This window comes from Engraulis encrasicolus, chromosome 8 (genome assembly GCF_034702125.1).
Source record: "Engraulis encrasicolus isolate BLACKSEA-1 chromosome 8, IST_EnEncr_1.0, whole genome shotgun sequence".
NCBI classification, from domain to species: domain Eukaryota; kingdom Metazoa; phylum Chordata; class Actinopteri; order Clupeiformes; family Engraulidae; genus Engraulis; species Engraulis encrasicolus.
In genome coordinates, this window is record NC_085864.1 from 6,102,178 (window position 1) to 6,111,762 (window position 9,585).

The window sequence follows — 9,585 nt, forward strand, 5'->3', positions numbered from 1 at the left end:
TGAGAAACATCAGCTGACTTCTAGCCGACGAAACGTGAGTGCAATCGAATCAACGGAGAAGAGTAGGCCTATGAGATAGGAAGGTGTGTGTGTGTGTGTGTGTGTGTGTGTGTGTGTGTGTGTGTGTGTGTGTGTGTGTGTGTGTGTGTGTGTGTGTGTGTGTGTGTGTGCGTGTGTGTGTGCGTGTGCGTGCGCCCGCCCGCCCGGAGGAGAGGAGAGGAAAATGGACAGGTCGCGTGTCTGTGTGTTAAGATATGTGCGCGATTGACGCTGCGATTATGATCTGTCTATCTCCCGAATATTGTATTTAATAATTTGCTCAGTAGCCTAGTCCTCCATCAAGTCGGTTACTCTAATCAGCTAGCCAAAACAATGAAAGTCGTGTGTGGGTATCGTGCATCAGCCCCGCTTGCAGAGGGAGATGGCGAGTGATCAACAAACGTTTAACAGCGAAATACGACGCAATATGCTAAACTCCGCTTGGAACGTTAACTTTGTGAGGAGAAATGCAACCTGTTCATTTTACTCCTCCTGGTGAGAGAAAACTTTGGCGAGGGTGCGCAGTGTATTCACTTGCTCACCTACTTTATAGGCTACTTTCACATTACCACCACGTCTTGCATGTGCAAGCCTTATGTCTTTAGATGTGCAAGCCTGGCCTCCAATATCTAATTTAGGATACTCTTAGGCAACACCTGTGCTAATTATTAAAGGAAATGTATTTTGTTGGCATCCAGTCTAGTTTGTGTCATTTCTAAATTAATGGGAACCTTTATGGATAGACATTTTTTTTTTTCTGCCACATTGTGAAACTCCATTGTTACCAATGCCATTTTTTATGTTTAACCTTTGTGGGTAATAATTTAATATAATAATAATAATTTCATTCATGTAGGCTATATCCGTGAGTCAGTTTATCAGGCCGGAAGTGTAATCTGGCCCTAAGGTCTGCAAAACTCTAGCTAGTGTGGGAACAAATGCGCCTATGGCTGGCCAAATATATACCTGCTGGAAAAAACGTGTGTGTGCGTGCGTGGGGGGGGGGTTGGGGGGGGTGGGGGGGGGGGGGGTGGGGGCTCTGGATGACTTGATATTTTTTTTTATAGTTAGGGGGGCCCCTTGGCATATTTTTGCTTAGGGCCCCACTGAGGTCAGAACCGGCTCTATTTGATAGCATAGTACTTTTTGGTCATTGAGTTGAGGTTAGGTTTTGCCTCACTCACAAGTTGTCATAGCCTGGTTCTTACGCAGACCCTTGTACATTTTCGCCCCAACTTTGTGAGAACCAGGTTAAAGTTGTCATTGCTGTCATCTGAATACAAATAGCCTACATAACCAGTCATAACCAGGGAACCTGGGAGCCCTAGGCAATTGCCTAGATTTGCTTACCTGCTTGTGACAGGCCCGCCCTTTTTGGAATGAATGCAGTGCCAACCCTTATTTGCACTGACAACATCCCTCAACACCCATGGCACAGAGACAACTTGCCACACAGTTCACTGGTATCTGATGCTATCACATGGCATAGTTGATGAAACACAACACCCCATGCATTTCAAAGTGTTGTAAACAGAAAACTGTAAAACAATTACACGCATGCTGTGTGTGTATGCATAAATATAACTAGTGCATGGCACTGGCAGAAGTCACAGATATGATTCAATATTAAACATGTCTGAGAAGTGTTTACAGGGCTATTTCACATGTAATATAAACACAGGGGAGACAGAAGGGCTGGTCGGCCGCGACTGCTGCATCTTTGCTGGGCAGAGGCAAGCTGTGAAACACATTGGAGTCTGAAGGACAGCAACAGCAGCTGATGTGCAATTAATTTTTGAATTGGGTTCATTTGAACAGCGTTCCAATAAATTGAATTGAGTTGAACTAATAGACAAGATGGCAAAAGGGAACAGCTTCTGCTGTTTCAGCTGCCGGAGCCTTCATGACTGCTGCAAGAACATATTGCTTACATACAAACCCCAACTCCGATGAAGTTGGGACGTTTGGTAAACAGTGAATAAAATCAAAATGCTATCATTTTCAAAACATTCAATCTATTCATTAGATGGAGAATAGTGAAAAGACAACATATTAAGTGTTAAAACCGAGAAAAAATATTGTTTTGGGGGACATATGTACTCATTTCTAATTTGATAAATCCAACACGTCTCAAAAGAGTTGGGACAGGGATCAGTGAAATTTAGTAAACATCCAAATAAGATAAAACAACAAAGAAGAACATTTCAAAATGAATTGTACTGACGGACAATATGGGTGTCCAGGTATAAGATCATCACAGAGAGGCTGAGTCACTCAGAATTAAAGATGCAAAGGGAATAATTACCATAGTTATTACAGTACATACATTTTTGAATTGCCTTTGATTTACCACGATTGAGTGTATATAAGACATATTTTTGTTAATAAAATCATTGTATACACTGATAAAAAGGATTTTGAGGGGCAGTACATTTCACTGACAAAAAATGGATATTTTTTACCCCAACAAATTAGGTTGCTGAGGTTACTCTGATGCAAGGGGTATAATATACTCACTCTACCTATAAATAAGGAGTAGGACTTAGTACTGGTGAGAAATGACTAAACTATACCTAATTTGCATTCATACGCTATAACTAATACTAATGGCTAGTGTCGAAACTACCTATAAATGACTAAACTTTACCCAATTTACATTCCAATACTGTAACTAATACTATTGGCTAGTATGATCCAAACCGTCTCTGTCAAAACTACCTATTGAAATTGGTTAAGACCCGCAATGCGCATTGCTTTCTGGGACATCATTGGAAGAAGAATCAACCGGCGACTGTGGCGAGCCTCGCAGCGGATGAAGTTAACTTCCAACGGACGGGACAAATTCAGAAGGTAAGCTGACCAGTCGTGCATTAAACATGGGATACAAAACATGAACAATGATCAAAAGAAAACTAAATCACGCTAGAGTTGTAGTTGGCTGGTAATAACTGTCTGACTGTGACTCAGGCAGCTGCTATCACCAACGCACTTGGCAGACAGACAGGTCAATGGACCATGTAAGCTGCCGTTCAAACTTCGTTTGGAGAAGGCAACAAGTATGCCCTGTGTTAAAGATGAACGGATAGCACTACCAATTTCAGAATGTTGTAGGCCTAGAATGAAACCCACTGCGCCAAGTCTTTTTTTTCCATTCTCAAATGTTGCCTTGTTGGCTAGTTTTGGCGCGCAGACTGGGACTGGCTGCTGGTGGGGACCTGACCTCGTGTGTCGTTCTACAAATATAGCACGGAGGAGAAAATTCTACAAGATAGCCTCCTTTTTTGCTTTCACACAAGGCTGTAGTGTGATAATCTTACAAGTTACATGCACCTAAAGGACTGTGCTCGTAGACAGACTACGAACGGCACATTACTTCACTATTTCATTCTCCACATGGCCGTCGCAAATTGTCCTCTTTGAATGTTGTTTTAAAAATGTGTAAATTCCTATGGTCACCAAGTTTTCAAATCAATGAAATGCGCGACGAAATGCTTCATATCAACTGTCAAAGCAGTGTGCGTAAACAGTCATCATTCTGGGATGCCTCCGTGCCGAGTCAACTAAAGACTTTTTTGTATTATTAATCATAATCGTAGACATTCTTAGTTTGAATGACAGTTTGAAGATGGGGAGCGAGACAGACGGTGTGTGCATGCCGGGTGCCTGCCTGTGTTACTGGGAGGGAGAGGGGGAGCGAGAGGAATCGATCATCAAATAACTTTTTAAACAACGCTACCCTAGACATGCTAAATCCTGCTGAGCATAAACGCTAACAAAGGATCCATCCGTTAACATTGCGAGGAGACATTGATTAGTTTGTTGTAAATGTATCATAGTAAGTAGTCCTATGTAGACCAACACGCCCCCTCTGAGTAGTGGTGAGAGGAGGTTTTTGGCGAAGGACCTCCCAATGTGCTCATCCACGGTCATAACATCACCTAACATGAAGTCAGTTATTTTTTGTTGGACGTTGCAAACTCAATCTCAGGGTTAGTTTTGACAACGATAGTTTGATAGTTGCTTTCATAGTCGAAGGACTCGCTATGAACAGACACGCAGGTTCCATAAGCACAGCCCTTCTCTCTCTCTCTCTCTCTCTCTCTCTCTCTCTCTCTCTCGCTGGTCTCCGCAGTTCGCACACACTTCAGTTGTACCGAAGTGATGACGTTTGACATTAGGAAGGGCAGTCCAACGAAAAGAGACCGGTAGCCTATATTTTCACAACTAGTATAAAAAGTGAAACAAATGCTTCAAAACGGATAGCAATTGCAAGGAGTAGAAATGTTTACATAATAATCGAGTGTAAAAGTACAACTTCTTAAACTTTATCCATGTCAAATTATTCACAATGTTTTGTGCATAATGAAGGTGTTCTGCTTCTGCCTACTGCAGGAGTTGAGAAAAGGCGGTAACTGCTTACCTCTCATGTAAGCTACAGCCTATGTGGTGTGTGGCAAGTCATATTAATGACCAAGAATGACTTGTAACTTAATTGTTATGTGCTTTTAATATGTTTCAGGCAGTGGTGTTGCATCTTTTATATGCATGGTTGTCCTGAAGTCATTCTGGAACAGGGTAAGTCGCCGACTGAAGAAAAATAAACAGACTTAAAGGCCATAACACTGTCATGTTATTTGTTTATGAATAGCCATTTTCACTCACTCAGGCTTGCTGTCTTTGTTGCACTGTGCACTGTGTAGGATGGTGGCAGAGTAGATTTTGCAACTAAATAATAAACTCATATTTACAGTTAGTACTATTATAACTAATATTGCAATTTGCACAGTCATAGAGAATATTTTGAATTTGATGGTGGTGGTAAGAATCAGTGAAAAAGATTTATGACTGGGCCGCATGAATTATGGAACGAGACTGCCAAATACATTTCACAGTGCACCTTTGAGGTCAATAGATCCCTTTACTGTTTGCATACAGATGTGACATCTGCGCTCTCATTGTTGGAGCACAATGGACCATGTATGCACATTTGTAAAGAAACTAGCCAGGTGTTATTTCTGAAATAAGCAAATGGATGGTCACGTTAACTTCAGATATGAAGTGGGCACCGCTCATTCCTTATGGTGGCCTCAGTCCGGTCGTTCTTAAATTTCTTGAAACAAACTCTTATGTTCTGAAACAGCCTATTCCCGTAGAATAGCGTAACAAGTGTTCTTTTTAGGGTCTCTATTTAAAAAAAGGACGGCAGGTCTTCTCTCTTTAGGGTCTGCACTGTCTCTGTGTGTGTTTGAGTCAACAATGCGTGAGCAGTCTGATGACTTAACTTCTATGTGAAGCTGTCAAGAGCTGTGTAGAGGGCAAATACACTGTGGATTGGTCACAACTGTTACTAATAACTCAACCCCTTTACTTTTTCAGCTCTAGACAGATGACCAAAACAGACCATAGAATGTACCTTTAAAGAAAAAAGTTTAACCAATGAGTTTTCTTAATAGTGTATCTTGTCACAGGGTTGTGTTCAGGTGCGTGACAACTGACAACATTGAGAAGACCCAGGAGCGGGAGAAGGGCAGCCTGATGAAAGAAGGCGACAGTGTTCTGTGGTCACACCTGAGATGATGGTCCTGAAGAGGAACGAGAGGAGATACTGGCCATATAAATACAGGCACTGTACGTTGTTTTTCTGTCCATTATCTTTTTACTCTTTTTGGCATACTGTATTTCACTCGCATATGTAGTAATCAGTACGTGTTATTGTTAAAGGGTCATCACAGTGGAGGACAATCATGAAAAGGTTGAGGACTTCACTGTGCCCATCCCTGAAGTCCCTCCACTCGTTGCAGCAGCTCTTTCCACCATACTGCCATGCTCTGGGTTGTCCCTGCCACCATCCACCTTTTGGGTCATCCGTGCCGCCAGCCATCACCGTGCCTGCAGCGCCTGGGTCATCCGTGCCACTCCCCACCATGCTGCCAGCCATCACTGTGCCTGCAGCACCTGGGTCATCCCTGCCACCATCCACCGTGCCTTCAACGTCCACAGCACCTCCGGTGTCTGTGAGCCAGTTTGCAGCTCTACTGGCCTCTCCAGTATACAGTATGCTGTAATTGCTAATGGTTTCTCTGAGTGGCCAGACCGGTTAATTGTCCCGTATCCCAACTATTTACCACTAAACAAGTGATTTTGTAATAAGTAGGAGATCTTTGCAATGTTATCAGTATGGTTGGACTCTGATGTTTCACTGCTGTATGTCTTCCTCAAAGAGTAAACCGAATTCTGAGTATTCTTGGATTTAGTCTTTGAAAAGTAGAGCAGCCTGTTTGTTTGAAACTGTTGTCCTGGACACCAAATAGACTGGAACTGATATCCTTTTTTTAAAAGAAACTGGTATCCTTTTTATGTGTGCAGTTTAATGGTAGAAGAGTATACACTGATGTGCCTTTATCAGTAACAAAGTGAAAACGGAACAAAATTTGACTATTTCTGTCAAAAACTGCTACAAATTCTACATATTGTTTATATAAACCTAGTTCTGGAGGAAGTCTGAGAGTTATTGACAGTTGCCATGTCTAGCTTCCGCCTTCGCGTAAATTTAAATCCCTCCTTCCCTCCTCCCCCTGTCATGCGCAAAGGCTATCCTAATTGTCCCAGCACCTCCCCCTACTCCCTCATCTCACTGGATCACCCAGCTACATGTCCCCTACACTTATGGAGTGGAAGCGGATCTCGTGCCGCATGATCTCCGCAGGGTCCCAGGACAGAGGCCAGCTAACATCGAATTATGCCTATTGACTATGGTTACCATACTCCAGGGCAAACTCGTGAATTAAATGGTCCTGTTGTTTATATTTGTTTACTTTTTGTGAGATAAACTGAAACATTGTGTATCTGCTCATTTTTCACATTTTCCTGTTGGCGATATCCCTTTAAATAAAACATCTTGGTTGATATGCACAGGTTTGTTGTAATTGTAATTTCCCTGGTGGACGTTTGCACAACACAGTAGAGGCAGAAAACACTGATTGTTAAAAAGTAACTTTTTAGTTTTTCTCAAAGTTTATTTTAATTTTAAATGATATACTTTTTATTTTTACCTAAGTAGATTCTTTCAATGGTACATTTACTTGTGATTGAGTACAATTTCAACAGAGTAATTATTCTGATTACTTTATTGTTGTGTTTTTCTTATTCCTATTAACCAGAGGTGAAAAGAGTACTAAAATATTTTACTCAGAGTAAAATATTTTAGTACTCTTTTCACCTCTGGTTAATAGGAATAAGAATAACACAGCAATAAAGTAATCAGAATAATTAACAGTTGATAAATAAGCAGTAATACTAAAAGGCTCCATGAAATGAGTAAATGTTAACCCATTTTTATCAGTAATAGGTGTTAATAAAAAGCTACATGAAATGAGTAAATTTTAACCAATTTTTAACAGTAACAAGTGGTAATAAAAAGCTACCTGAAATGAGTAAACGTTAACCCATTTTTATCAGTAATAGGTGTTAATAAAAAGCAACATGAAATGAGTAAATTTTAACCAATTTTTAACAGTAACAAGTGGTGATAAAAAGCTACCTGAAATGAGTAAATGTTACCCCATTTTTACCAGTATTTTTTACTTTGATGTGGTCAGTATAACAGAACTTCTGGAATTGGTTAATCTTAACTGAATATGTAGGGGTACGTAATACTCTATTTAGGACTGTGGAAATCCTTACACCAATTAAATTGAGTAAATCCTATAGATCTCTTTTTACAGTGTAGGTTCATGACATCATGAAATATATATTGGCTGTAGTCTCACTCTAATTCCTGGAGTGCTAGAGCTATTGAAAATTTACCATATTAAGAATGCTTAATGCATGAAAATGATACAGGGGTGTGACATTCTCCTAAGCACCTGAGCTCACTTGAAATAGACCCAGAAGACATGGGAAACTGTCCTTTGCTTACAGAAGTCAGCAGAAGTTGTAGAAGTCCATTCTTTTTGACAATAATAGAGCATTGCACATCCTGTGCTACAGTAAAAATGGACCATCCAACTTGTGTTAGTGCTAGCTTCAAAAGTCAGCCTCCATGATGGCATGCGGGTGCAGTAGTGCATTGGTTAAGATGTTCTCACTCATCTGTAGAGTTAAATACAGTGCTGAATGGTATAAATGGGTTTTAAACAGCATGAAAAGCCACTCATGCATTATATTTTGAAGGGAGATCTTCGAGTACTGCCACATAGTAAGGTCAAATTGCATTATCTACTATGTTTTAACAGTTTGGCTCCATCATAAGGACCAGCAGGTGATAAAATGGTGGGTTTTTGGTCAAGACCTGTCACACTGTAAGCACTACAGAAAGGAAAACATTGCAAAACATGACAAGGAATACACCCACCATTTAAGCTGGTGAAATCATGTCCAAGATAGGAATTAACACTGTTTTTTATATAAAATCATCTCATCGGTTAATGTATTTAACTGTTAAGTGTTGTCTTTTGTTTTGTTTTTAGTCTTCCTCGACATTTGCTGCCATTTATTGTCCCCGTCCCAACTCTTTTGAGACGTGTTGGATTTATCAAATTAGAAATGAGTACATATGTCCCCCAAAACAATATTTTTTCTCAGTTTTAACACTTAATATGTTGTCTTTTCACTATTCTCCATCTAATGAATAGATTGAATGTTTTGAAAATGATAGCATTTTGATTTTATTCACTGTTTACCAAACGTCCCAACTTCATCGGAGTTGGGGTTTGTACAATCAGGGCTGCCGACAGCCTTGATTGGGCCTGGGACAAAATCATCTGATGAGGCCCCTCTGTTACGGCTGTTACGGTATGGTACCAAATCGTGTTAACCGTGAAACCTGTACGCACAGATACAATACTGTAGCGCGATGCAAGGAGGCAGTTTAGAGATATGTCCTTTCAATGTTAAATAACAACCACATGATACAGTATGACATGATATTGCTTCAAAGCTTCAAATCATCATCATCATTGTTAATTTTATAATTTTTAAAAATGATATGTAGCCTTTTGCAGCCCATTTATTTTGTTTAATTACAGTTAATTCATTTATTGTAGAATGTTAGCAAGTGTGAAAAAAGAAAATGAATGGAGTAAATACTGCAATGCATCGCAATAATACACGTATCTCAATGCATCATGACAGTATTGCCTTGTGGCATGATGCATATCGAATCTTTAACCCCTTGCCAATACCCACCCTTACCCTCCGTCAGCACATACAATGCAATGAGGGCCAAATTCAGGGCCCCTCCTCTCACTGGGACTGATGCAACAGACCTCCTTTGTACTCCCTGGTCGGCTTCCCTGCATTCACTACATTACATATAGCCTACATTTACAAACAACTTCACTCCCACTCAAATCGTTTTTTAAATGCAATTATTACAGAAAGTTCAGTTACACTTCAAAACAGTGTCATAGTGTCATGACACAGTCATAGATGAGTCATAAACATGATGTCAATGTCATAAACATTTTATGGCCAGGAAAAGTGAACATTGTTGGGGTTGTCTTTACCATAACCGAATGTCACTAAATGGCAACAGTCATAAAATGT

At 40.3% G+C, this 9,585-nt stretch overlaps 1 long non-coding RNA gene across 1 annotated transcript; it reads left to right on the plus strand.

The window, feature by feature from the left end:
- The first annotated feature begins 4,163 nt into the window (after positions 1-4,163).
- Positions 4,164-7,176, plus strand: LOC134453471 (uncharacterized). Its single transcript, XR_010035618.1, has 3 exons — positions 4,164-4,614; positions 5,508-5,667; positions 5,761-7,176. It is a non-coding gene; the product is annotated as an uncharacterized LOC134453471 (long non-coding RNA).
- The last annotated feature ends 2,409 nt before the right edge of the window (positions 7,177-9,585 follow it).